At 42.7% G+C, this 13,344-nt stretch overlaps 1 protein-coding gene and 1 long non-coding RNA gene across 7 annotated transcripts in view; both read right to left on the bottom strand.

The window, feature by feature from the left end:
• The window catches only part of LOC112666553 (zinc finger protein 709-like), a 124,996-nt gene that overhangs the window by 27,166 nt on the left and 84,486 nt on the right, over positions 1-13,344 (bottom strand). The gene's annotated exons all lie outside the window — the stretch shown is intronic.
• LOC125753195 (uncharacterized) lies at positions 8,053-8,991 on the bottom strand. The gene is made up of 2 exons (XR_007404395.1): positions 8,614-8,991; positions 8,053-8,405 (listed from the first exon to the last, which is right to left on the bottom strand). It is a non-coding gene; the product is annotated as an uncharacterized LOC125753195 (long non-coding RNA).

Genomic DNA, 13,344 nt, shown 5'->3' with positions numbered 1-13,344 from the left:
GTGCCTCTCATGAATAAATAAAATATATTTTTTAAAAAAGAAATCAAAATAGTCATCACAGAATGTTATTAAAATCATTACCTCGGGATCCCTGGGTGGCGCAGCGGTTTGGCGCCTGCCTTTGGCCCAGGGCGCGATCCTGGAGACCCGGGATCGAATCCCACGTCGGGCTCCCGGTGCATGGAGCCTGCTTCTCCCTCTGCCTATGTCTCTGCCTCTCTCTCTTTCTCTCTCTGTGACTATCATAAATAAATAAAAATTTAAAAAAAAAAAATAAATAAAATCATTACCTCTCAGGAGTTTTACAGGTCAGGTGAACTCTTCCATTTCCAGGGACATTGATTCATTTGCAATGTAAAATATCATAGACACCATTGAGAGAAGTTTTGCTTCCTAAGTCTTTATAGAGATGATGAGGACAATGACAATGAGAGTAGTAACAGGAATGCTAACACTAATATCAGACACTTTAGGGAGGCTAACTGAGGGTAAGACACTCCACTCTGCACCACAGGTGGATCAGCTCATTACTCTTTATTTTCACAGACTTCTTAGCAAGGAAGCACTAATATGATCCCATTTGATGAGAGAGGAAATGGAGGTGTAGCAGGACAAAGTGACCTGTCTCACATTACAAAGGCCATCAGTAGGGGCGCTCAGATTCAGCACCAGGCTTCTGACTCAGACCAACCTTTGCCACTCAATAGACTTCACGTCTCATTAGGAAATTGGAACAAATGGTGCATTGTGTAGAGTGGACTCCTTTGTGCGACTTGGGAACAGATTCCTCCCCTCTAGCCTTATTAAAATTCACCACTATGGAATCAATTAAGCTTGCCCCTGGTTGAAATCTAAGGAGGGTGCCATAGTAGTGTTAGCCACTTTTTAGTGCTCAGCTCTTGGGGTCATTTTCAGACACAGTAAATACCAAGCTGGCCTAGGACTCATTCAAGATGTTTGGGAGCACAGCATGATGAGGAACCAGTGTGTGAGGAGCCTCCCATTGAAAGGAGGAATCAAATCAAAATCCAAAGAAGTTTATCCACACTCCAATTACTAATCCTAGCTTTCAATTCTAACTTCATGTCAGAAAACACAATGACCAATATGAAGAATAGGATGGAAGAAGCAAATATTATTATTGGAGGGGACAGCATTGTTTACTTAGCAAACTAAAGATGAAACAACTGGAAAACTACTACCACTGATGAAGGAGTTGATTAGTCAAACATTGTGTAAATGCATACCATACACATAACATGTATTATTGGACTAAAAACACATCTTGCAAAATATATATAAAGTGTGGAGGTGGCAGTCTAATGCCATGTGATCTACGTGGAGGGAAGTCTAGTGGCTTCTAAGGAAGGACAGAAGCATTGCCTCCATGGTAATGTAATCAACTTTGGTGCACAGAAGAGTCCTGAACTCATGATGCAGATCTCCTTATATACAGCCACAAAATTAAAGAAATTTCCAATCAAATTCGCCTCAGGATCTTCTCTTCTGCCCCATCATGACATAATTTTAAATGATAGGTCTGCAAATAACTCCAAAGGGTCAGGAAATTAGTGCAAATAAAGAATGAAGCTCAAGTTTCCCCAGAGGTACCCATTACAAAAATAATGAGAAGTGATCATTTCATGGTCTGTTGCCACCACAGGAACTGACCAGTTGGTTGTCAGGGGCAGAGAGGGGATTTGCCACTCAGGAATATTTGGCAATACCCAGAGACACCTTTGGGTATCATGATGCAGGGAGGTGGTAGTGCTGCTATTGCAGACATCTAGTGATCCTTCAAGATACAACACAGTGTGTCCTCTGACAGAACATTTTCTGATTAAAAAAAAATAGTAGTGTCAATGTTAAGAAACTGGACTAGTCACATGATCCCTTGAAAGGTCATAAGCAGACAGAAGGATGTAGCAAAATATATAACTTGTGCCAGTCTATAACTCTCCTATCTGCTATATCCAAATAAATTCTATATGGATAAAAAAGTTAAATGAGGGACGCCTGGATGGCTCAGCAGTTGAGCATCTACCTTTGGCTCAGGGCGTGATTCCACAGTCCCGGGATCAAGTCCTACATCGGGCTTCCTGCGTGGATCCTGGTCTTCCCTCTGCCTGTGTCTATGCCTCTCTCTCTCTGTCTTTCATGAATAAATAAATAAAATATTAAGAAAAAAAAGTTAAATGGGTAAAAAGATAAAACAGGGGTGCCTGGATGGCTCAGTTAGTTAAGTGGCTGCCTTTGGCTCAGGTCATGATCCTGGGGTACTGGGATCAAGCTGGCATCTCGCTCCCTCCTCAGCAGGGAGCCTGCTTCTACCTGCTGCTCCCCCTGCTTGTGTTCTCTCTCTCTCTCTGTCAAATAAATAAATAAAGTCTTAAAAAAAAAAAGATAAAACAAAAAAACTAAAATAAATCAGAAAGTGTTTTTGTATATTTGGGCAGTGAAAGTCATGGCATACAAAGAAAAAAAATGTAAATAAAAGATAAATACATTTGAAAAACTGGAAATGTAACTAAATCATTGATAATAATAAAAAATATAGAAACACCACCCGGGAAAATGTTTTCAATAATATAGGGGGAAAGGTAAGATTTTTATTATTTTTTAAAGATTTTATTTATTCATTTGACAGAGAGAGAGAGCACAAGCAGGGAGAGTAGCAGAGGGAGTGGGAGAAGCAGACATCCCCCACCCGACCCCCACTGAGCAGGGAGCCCAATGTGGGCTCCATCCCAGGACCCTGGGATCATGACCTGAGCCAAAGGCAGACATTTAATCCACTCAGCCACCCAACCTGGGGGGGGGGGGGCTGAAAGATAATATTATTAAGAGTTTAGGGGTGCCTAGGTGGCTCAGTGGATTAAACATATGCCTTTGGCTCAGGTCATGATCCCAGGATGCTGGGATCAAGCTCCCTACTCAGCAGGGAGCCTGCTTCTCCCTCTCCTTCTGTTCTCTCTCTCTCTCTCTCTCTCTCTCGTAAATAAAAGTAAAATCTTTTTTAAAAAGAGTTTATTTTTTTAAATTTTTTTTTATTATTTATTTATGATAGGCACACAGTGAGAGAGAGAGGCAGAGACACAGGCAGAGGGAGAAGCAGGCTCCATGCACCGGGATCCCGACGTGGGGATTCGATCCTGGGTCTCCAGGATCGCGCCCTAGGCCAAAGGCAGGCGCTAAACCACTGCGCCACCCAGGGATCCCTAAAAAAGAGTTTAAATTCTTTTTTTTTTAAACATTTTTTTTTATTTATTTATGATAGTCATACAGAGAGAGAGAGAGGCAGAGACACAACAGGCAGAGGGAGAAGCAGGCTCCATGCACCGGGAGCCTGACGTGGGATTCGATCCCGGGTCTCCAGGATCGCGCCCTGGGCCAAAGGCAGGCGCCAAACCGCTGCGCCACCCAGGGATCCCCTAAATTCTTTTTATAAATCAAAAAATATAAAGTTTTCAATAAAGACAAAGGTCATAAAAAAAGACAAAGGTCATTTCCAAATCTTATAAAAATATAAACTATAAATCAAATCAAACCCAATTGAAATATAAATGCTTAATGAAATTATAAAAATAGATTAGCTCATTAGGCCCAGGCTATATAGCGGAAATAGATATACTTATTGATATCTATGTTTGTTTCCTAATACTTTACTGAGGGATAGTCTTGTGGGACAAGCAAGTAGGTGCTTCTTGATCTGTTCTCCAGCAAAGACAGTAACCCAGAAGTAAGGCTTTATCCAGGGAGGAATTTCAGAGATAAGTTTTATCATCAAAGACTTGAAAGATACAGGAATTTTTTTTCAACTACCTTCCTCTTTAATTTGCATATTTGTCTATTACAGAACTATAGAGAGTGAGTTTAGAATAGCACAAAGTTAAATAGGTGGGGACGTTAATGACTGTTTCCCATAGTGGTACCATGCCTGGAAGATATGAACAAGGTTTGTGGCACCTGGTATGCAGTTTCTGCTCTCTCCCTCTCTGCCAGTGTTCATCAGATACGATTTTCCATTTCTTGGCAGTCCCCCCAGCATATGTTCATTGTCTTGTCCACAATGCTTATCTTTGTCAAAAGAGTACAGATATATGCAAATCAGATATTAGGGTATAATGCTATGAACATGCATGGCCCATGTATGTTTGTGCATTTTCCAGGGTTTCAGCTGTCTGAAAACAGGATGAATTAACATCCGTAACATGTGAGTCGAGTTATTGCCCTTCATAAGGTTGTTACTAAAGTCAATGGAAGGGACCCCTGGGTGGCTCAGCAGTTCAGCACCTGCCTTCCACTCAGGGCATGATCCCCAGATCTGGGATCAAGTCCTGCGTTGGGCTCCTTATGGGGAGTCTTCTCCCTCTGCCTATGTTTCTGCCTCTCTCTGTCTCTTATGAATAAAAAAATAAAATCTCTTTTAAAAAATAAAAATAAGTAAAGTCAATGGAAATATTTAGCTTTTGTAGACATTTGAGCCTGCTACACTCATTTACTGGGTGACACAGAATTACCAGTTTTGAACGGTGCCCAGAACAGAAAAAGTTCTGCGTGATGCCCATGTTGCAGTGCAACTGCCTTTCTACTTGGGTCTTATTACACAGAACTGATGAGGTACTACACAGAACGGATGCTGTTATGGTGCTTATGGAAACCGCAAAGAGAAGAATTACAATGTGATCATATCTTCTCCTGAAAATGTTTCTCCATTTGTAAAACAGCCTTGACTTCTCTCTGAGTCCTGGTAGAGACAATCAATCAATCATAAAACAAACAACAACAACAACAACAAATCCAACTTTTTTTTTAATTTTTATTTATTTTATGATAGTCACAGAGAGAAAGAGAGAGAGGCAGAGACATAGGCAGAGGGAGAAGCAGGCTCCATGCACCGGGAGCCCGATGTGGGACTCGATCCCGGGTCTCCAGGATCGCGCCCTGAGCCAAAGGCAGGCGCCAAACCGCTGCGCCACCCAGGGATCCCAACAAATCCAACTTTAATGCACATCACACACTGGGTGTCATCTAAGCCATTAAATTTTTTTAAGCCATTAAACTTTAAAACTGCATTTGAATGGCAGCATTTAAAATGAGCATTTTGGGGAACGCAAGCACTTTTTTTTCTTTTAAGATTTTTTTTAAAAGATTTTATTTATTTATTCCTGAAAGAGACAAAGGCAGAGGGAGAAGCAGGCTCCTTTTGGGGAACCCGATGTGAGACTCAATCACAGGATCCAGGATCACGACCTGAGCCAAAGGCAGATACTCAAACACTGAGCCACCCAGGTGCCCCACAAGCACTTTAAAAAATTTTTTTAATTGAGGTATAATTGACGTAGAACATTATATTAGTGTTGAGGAAGAAAAATGTCCTTCTCTCTTTCAAGGCTTTCTGCTTGTCTAACGATTAAATTGATGGGAAACTGATTGAGGGGAGGAAAAAACCAAAGTCTTATTATGTTTTTTAAATAAAATCAAGACCTAAAATGCCAAGACAGAAAGTTTTTACCCCAAAGACAGTAAGTCTGTGAAGAATTGACAAGACAAAGAACACTTATGTTCAGAAGCTTCAATTAGTAAGGAATTCTAAACAGAATTAGTAACAAGGTTTGTTTATACAGCCTTCTTGGCTTCAAACTCGCTATCTCTGGTGATAAGGATGTCTCTTTACATCCTAGTGCAGGGAGGGTACCTTTCACATGGGGGATTTACTTCCCGCTTTCCGGAGACAAAGCCGGGGTCAGACTGTTGTTTCTGCACTGGCTTCCTGCCCTTAGCCCCTACATTAGTTTCAGGTATACAACATAATTATTTGTTATTAGTATATATTGAAATGATCACCACAGTCAGTGTAGTTAGCATCCCTTCCCACACAGTTACAAAATACTTTTTCTTGTGAGGAGTACTTTGAAGATTTACTTTTAGCAGTACAGAGGCACCTGGGTGGTTCAGTTGGTTAAACATCTGCCTTCCTGTCGGGTCAAGATCCCAGAGTCCTGGGATTGAGTCTCATTGGGCTCCCTGCTCAGTGGGGAGTCTGCTTCTCCCTGTCCCTCTGCTGCTCCCCCTGCTTGTTCTCTGTGTCAACTAAATAAATAATATCTTTTTTAAAAAGATTTTATTTATTTATTCATGAGACACACAGAGAAAGAGGGGCAGAGACACTGGCAGAGGGAGAAGCAGGCTCCATGCAGGGAGCCCGACGTGGGACTCAATCCCAGGTCTCCAGGATCAGGCCCTGGGCTGAAGGCAGCGCTAAACCGCTGAGCCACCCGGGCTGCCCAATAAGATCTTTTTTTAAAATGCAGTAGAGGGGATACTGGCTGGCTCAGTTGGTAGAGCATGCAACTCTTGATTTCAGGGTTGTGAGTCTGAGCCTCATGTTGGGTGTAGAAATAAGAAAGAAGAAAGAAAGAGAAAGAAAAGAAGAAAGAAGAAAAGAAAGAAAGAAAGAAAGAAGAAGAAAGAAAGAAAGAAAGAAAGAAAGAAGGAAGGAAGGAAGGAAGGAAGGAAGGAAGAAAGAAAGAAAGAAAGAAAGAAAGAAAGAAAGAAATACAGTATTATTAAATTATCCCCATAACTTATTTATTTTATAACTAGAAGTTTATACCTTTTCACCCCCTTTACTAATTCCCCTCCCTCCAGCCCCCCCTGGCCACCACAAGTGTTTTTTTCTGTAGCTATGAGTTCAATTTTTGTTGTTGGTTTATTTTCAGGGTTTTTCTGGATTCTATATATAAATGAGATCTTATGGCATTTGACTTCCTCTTATTTCGCTTATATTTGTGCTTATATCTCAGCTTGTTGATAGTAATGCTATTGGTTATAAATGTCTGGGGCAGTCACCTGTGCCCAGGTGAGCTTCCTACAGATATTCCCCTTTCCAAAGGTCACAACTGGACCAAATCTTGATTCTTTTTTGTTTTTTTTTTAAAGATTTTATTTATTTATTAGAGAGAGAGAGCAGGTAAGCACAAGCAGGGGTGTGACAGAGGGAGAGGGAGAAGCAGACTCCCCGTTAAGCAGGGAGCCCAATGTGGGGCTTGATCTTAGGACCCTGGGATCATGACCCAAGCTGAAGGCAGCCACTTAACCGACTGAGCCACCCAGGTGCCCCTGAATCTTGTGACTCTTATTATAATTGCAAGATACCTTTCCTCAGCATTGATTTGGAAACTTTGAAAAAATAAAGGTTTACTACTTACAAGTTCTAGAAATTATACGATACACCTGGGGCCATACAGCAAGGCCACCAGTTGAAAGAGAGAATGAAAACCAGGGATTCTGCTTTTATCAAGTGAGGGAGGAGGCCTAGGGTTTCTCCGGCTCACTTGTTATTGATGAATTGAAAACAAAAGAGCAGGGATTTTAAGCTCAGGAGACAAAAGACAAGTGCCCCAAATAGTTACTGCAATCAACCAAGATCTCTAAGACAAAGGAGCCAGGGTGGAGGGGAGATGGCCTGGGTCTTTACCTAGTCGTGTGGCTGGCAACGTGTTTTAGTCAAAATATTGTCTTTGAAGTGGATGCCTCTTTGAAGAGAATGCCCTGGCAAACAAAACCTAAGTCAGGCACTTGCATCACAAAAACAGAAAACAAAAACCAATCCAGGCTTACCCTACAACCCACTCTGTGACTCACAGGTATCAGAGTCAATGGTGAGGACCTTACCTGCTGATGTAGCTGATATGCTAAAATTCAGGGTTAGAGCATATTGTAACCCAGAAAGTACACATCTCAGTAGGATATAGGGGCACCTGGCTGGCTCAGTTGATGGAGTAAGTGACTCTTGATGTCAGAGTTGTGGGTTTGAGCCCCATGCTGGATGCAGAGATGACTTAAAAATAAAATTTTAAAAATCTTTTAAAAAATAAAAATAAATAGGATTAGAGTAGCAAATCCTATGATATTTATATAGACAAGTCTGAAGTCCAGTCTCTAGTCATTGTCCTAAACTTGAAAGGTTCCACAACAAAATTAAGAGATCATGGGGGGCCTCAGGAATCTGTTCAAAGATTTCAATAATATTGTGGCATTTTTAAAAACTTTTTTAAAAAATGATTTTATTTATTTGACAGAGAGAGAGCGCATAACAGAGGGAGCGGGAGAGGGAGAAGCAGGCTCTCTGGCCCAATGTTGGGCTTAATCCTAGGACCCTGGGAACATGACCTGAGCCGAAGGCAGACGCTTACCGGACTCAGCCACCCAGGTGTCTCATATTGTGGCATATTTTAACATCTTGGGCCGCCTGGAGAATGTAGGTTTGAACCTGTCCTTAGTTGGTAGATTGCTCCAAAACTCATTGATCCAGTCTCTCAGCCCTGAGAATGGAACAAATCACTTCAAAGTTGTGTCTCATTTCCGGAGGCAGTGATGCAGGTGGTCCCCCAAAGTTAGACCTATATGGTGCAAGTACTTGCATCAGGTTAAGAGGTACTTCTATGGAACCCAAAGGGGGGGGAGGAACGGTTAATGATTAATTTGCTAACGTGGCCCACAGAACCCAGAGAAACACTGTACTAAAGTTTATTATAAGATATAACTCAGGAATAACCAGAAGGAAGAGATGCAAAGGACAAGGTATGGGGAAAGGGACAGGAAGCTTACTGGCCCTGCAGTCTCCTCAAATCTCCAGGTGTTCACCAACCCAAATGCTCTCCAAACCCTGCTCTCTTGAGTTTTTGTGAGGTTTTCATTACACGGGCACAATTGATTAAATCATTGGCCGTTGGCTGTTGATTCAACCTCTAGGACCTCCCTGGAGGTCAGGGGCTGAGAAAGAAAATTATAACCCTCTAGTCATGTGATTGGTTCCCCTGGCAACCAGGCCCCATTCTTAGGTAACCTAAGGGCTTTTCAAAAGTCATCTCATTAACATAACAAGAGACACCTTTATTGCTTCAGCACAGGAAATGCCAAGGGATTTTAAGATGCTCCAGGCCAGGGACCAAAGACCAAAAATATTATTTCTTTTTATAAATCAAAATATCCCAAGTGTGGGATCCCTGGGTGGTGCAGCGGTTTGGCGCCTGCCTTTGGCCCAGGGCGCGATCCTGGAGACCCAGGATCGAATCCCACATCAGGCTCCCGGTGCATGGAGCCTGCTTCTCCCTCTGCCTATGTCTCTGCCTCTCTCTCTCTGTGTGACTATCATAAATAAATAAAAATTTTAAAAAATCTTTAAAAAAAAAAAAGCACACACTTGGGACTTTTTAAAATTTTTTTTATTTTTTATTTACTTATGATAGTCACAGAGAGAGAGAGAGAGAGAGAGAGAGGCAGAGACACAGGCAGAGGGAGAAGCAGGCTCCATGCACCAGGAGCCCGGCGTGGGATTCGATTCCGGGTCTCCAGGATCGCGCCCTGGGCCAAAGGCAGGCGCCAAACCGCTGCACCACCCAGGGATCCCCCAAGTGTGTGTTCTTATAGCATGACTCATCAGGGCCTATCTTGACCTTTAACATCGGGCCAAGGTTGTGTTCCTCGGGTTTGGCCATTATAAAGTTTATTATTGGGGATCCCTAGGTGGCTCAGCAGTTTGGAGCCTGCCTTGGGCCCAGGCTATGGAGCCTGGAATCCCGGGATCTGGTCCTGCATCGAGCTCCCCATATGGAGTCTGCTTCTCCTTCTGCCTCTGTCTCTGCCTCTCTCTCTCTCTCTCATGAATAAATAAATAAAACCTTTAAAAAAATAAAGTTTACTCTTGTTTGCATTCCATACCGTATTCTTTGCAAGGTATCCATTATGCAGAGACCACACACTTCAGGAGTGGAAGTTATGCCTCATGCCTCATCTCCTTCAAGAGGAATATCTCCACACAATATTTGGTATTTTTCTGTATGGGATATTCACTCATCTCCTATGCTTTTGTTTCTAGCCACTCATTCAATTTATTTTTTTTTTAAGATTTTATTTATTCATGAGAGACACACAGAGAGAGAGAAGCAGAGACACAGGCAGAGGGAGAAGCAGGCTCCACGCAGGAGCCTGATGGGGACTTGATCCCAGGTCTCCAGGATCACACCCTGGGCTGAAGGCAGGCGCTAAACTGCTGAGCCACCCAGGGATCTCCTGGATATTTGTTTTATACTTTGGATTAGAACCCAATATTACATTCTTCCTTTTCTTGATCAAATTGTTACAACTCTGGCCTTTGGGAGTAATCTCATTTGGCTTCCGATTTTATACCATTTTATACGATGTTCATCTACTATATTTCTTTCTCAGTCCTACAATCAGCAATTTCTCTGAAAAGTCATGGTTCTGGGGTGCCTGGTTGGCTCAGTTGGTTGGGTGCCTGCCTTCAGCTCAGAATCCTGATCCCAGAATCCTGGGATTGAACCCAGCATCAGGCTCTCTCCACAGGGGGAGCCTGCTTCTCCCTCTCCCTCTCCCCCTCCCCCTTGCTTGTGCTCTCTCTTGCGTGCTCTCTCTCTCTCATTCAAAAAAATAATAATAAATAAATAAATAAAGTCTCTTTTCTAAAAAAAAGTCATGGTCTGGGGGCAGCTGGGTGGCTCAGTGGTTTAGCATCTGCCTTTAGCTCAGGTCATGATTCCGGAGTCCTGGGATGGAGTCCCACATCAGGTTCCCCTTAAGGAGCCTGCTTCTCCCTCTGCCTGTGTCTCTGCCTGTGTGTCTGTGTATCTTTAAAAAAATTAAAATTTAAAATTAAAAAGTTACTATTCTTATGCAGGAAAAGACATTAGGGTTCAAAACAGATGGCTGAGGAAGAATTCTTGAGATGTCTTTTTTTTTTTAATTTTTTATTTATTTATGATAGTCACAGAGAGAGAGAGAGAGAGAGAGGCAGAGACATAGGCAGAGGGAGAAGCAGGCTCCATGCACCAGGAGCCTGATGTGGGATTCGATCCTGGGTCTCCAGGATCGCACTCTGGGCCAAAGGCAGGCGCCAAACCGCTGCGCCACCCAGGGATCCCCTTGAGATGTCTTTTATGCAAAAAGGTGATTTTATTAACACATGGAGACAGGAGCCATGGGCAGAAAGAAGAAAGAGTTGTATTGGGGTCATGAGGAGGGTCCATTATATACTTTCAAGTTGGGAGGGGGCTAGGAAGGGTGTAAGTCTCTAAGGAATTTTTTTTAAATATTTTATTTATTTATTCAGGAGAGACACAGAGAGAGAAGCAGAGACATAGACAGAGGGAGAAGCAGGGTCCCCGCAGGGAGCCTGTCTAAGGAATTTTGGAAGCAGTTTCCAGAACCCTGAGGGAGCTAGCTATTGTTGGGAAAAGATAATTTATTACCATCTAATAAAACCTTAGACATGAGACCCTTCAGATGTGTATCAGTGGGTCATATGTTTGGGGGATGATTGTCTACACGTGTGTTGGGGGATTTCAAGATAAAGGAAATTTCTAAAGAAATTTTTATATGTCAAAGTAGACTTACAGGATCCTGGGGATCAGGCTAAGATTGCCTTTTGCCCTTAGCAAAATATTAACGAGGCAGTTGAGTCCCTAGAGGAATGTCACCTTGCCTGTTTCAAGGACTTGTCAGTGGGCTATAGGTAGTGACGACATTTAATTTCTCTTCTGCCTTTGTTTCCCACATCAATTCCTTTTTTATTGGCTTCAAATACACGTAACATTTGCCATCTTAGCCATTTTTAGGTGCAACATCAGTGATATCAAACACATCCACATTGCTGTGCAGCCACCAACGCCGCCCGTCCCCATACTAATGTCATCTTGTAAATCTGAAACTCCATACCTATTAAACCCTAATTCCCCTTTCTCCTCCACCCCACAGCCCCAGCAACCACTATACTTTGTGTTTCTGTGATTTTATTTTTAAGATTTTATTTATTTATTCATGAGAGACACAGAGGCAGATACACAGGCAGAAGAAGCAGCAAGCTCCCTGCAGGGAACCCTGGGATCACGACCTGAGCCAAAGGCACTCAACTGAGCCACCCAGGTGCCCCTGTTTTTGTGATTTGACTAACTTAAGTACCTCCTAGAAGTAGAATTATACAATATTGATCTCTTTTTTTCATGACTGGTTTATTTCATAGAGTACAACGTCCTCAATCTTCATCTCTGTTGTAGCACATTGCATATTTTACTTCCTTTTTAAGACTGACAAGTATTCCATTGTATGACTAGACCACATTTTGTTTATCCATTCAATGGTGGATGGATCCTTGGGCTGCTCCTACATTTAGATATTGTTAAAAATGGTGTTATATTGGGCAGCCCGGGTGGCTCAGTTTAGTGCCACCTTTGGCCCAGGGTGTGATCCTGGAGGATCAAGTCCCACATCGGGCTCCCTGCGTGGAGCCTGCTTCTCCCTCTGCCTGTGCCTGTGCCCCTCTCTCTCTCTCTCTCTGTCTGTGTGTGTGTGTGTCTTTCATGATTAAAAAAATAAAATATTTTTTAAAAAATGGTGTTATAGGGATGCCTGGGTGGCTTAGCGGTTGAGCATCTGCCTTTGGCTCAGGGCATGATCCTGGATTCAGGGGATCAAGTCCCACATCAGGCTCTTTGCATGAAGCCTGATTCTCTTCCTTCTGCCTGTGTTTCTCTCTTTCTATGTGTCTCATAAATAAATAAAATCTTTATTAAAAATGCTGTTATAAACATGGATGTACACATGCTATTGTTACTTTTTGTTGTTATTGTTAAGTAATAGTAGTCCTGGGAGGAGGCACCTGGCTGGCTCAGTTAAGTGTCTGTCTTTGGCTCAGGTCATGACCTCAGGGTCCTGGGCTTTGTGATATCAGGGTCCTAGGATAGAGCCCCATGTTGGGCTCTCTGCTCAGCAGGAAGCCTGCTTCTCCCTCTCCCTCTGCCTGCCACTCCCCCCCTCCCCCCCCTTATGCTTCTCTCTCTGTCTCAAATAAATAAAATCTAAACAAAAACACATTAAAAATAAGATTTTTTTAAAAAAGATTTTATTTATTTATTCATAAGAGACACAGAGAGAGGCAGAGAAGCAGGCTCCCTGTGGGGGAGCCTGATGCCGGACTTGCTCCCAGGACCCCAGGATCACGACCTCAAACCCACACCCAAGATCAAGAGTAACATGCTCTTCTGACTGAGCAAATGGCAGATGCTCAACTGTTGAGCCACCCAGGCACCCCCAAAATAAGATTTTTTAAAGGTTTTCTTCTTTCTTTCTTTCTTTCTTTCTTTCTTTCTTTCTTTCTTTCTTTCTTTCTTTCTTTCTTTCTGGCTCACGTGATCAGGGCGATGGGCAGACAAAGGAGAGGGAGAGAGAATGGCAAATTGACTCTGCGCTGGGTGCAGAGGCTGACGCAGGACTCCATCCCATCTGTAGATCACAAACTGAGTCGAAATCAAGAGTCAGACGCTT

The sequence above is a fragment of the Canis lupus genome, chromosome 20, assembly GCF_003254725.2.
Source record: "Canis lupus dingo isolate Sandy chromosome 20, ASM325472v2, whole genome shotgun sequence".
In the NCBI taxonomy this organism is placed as follows: domain Eukaryota; kingdom Metazoa; phylum Chordata; class Mammalia; order Carnivora; family Canidae; genus Canis; species Canis lupus.
Note: the sequence above shows the minus strand (reverse complement) of the source record. Positions and strands in the feature narration are given on the sequence as shown.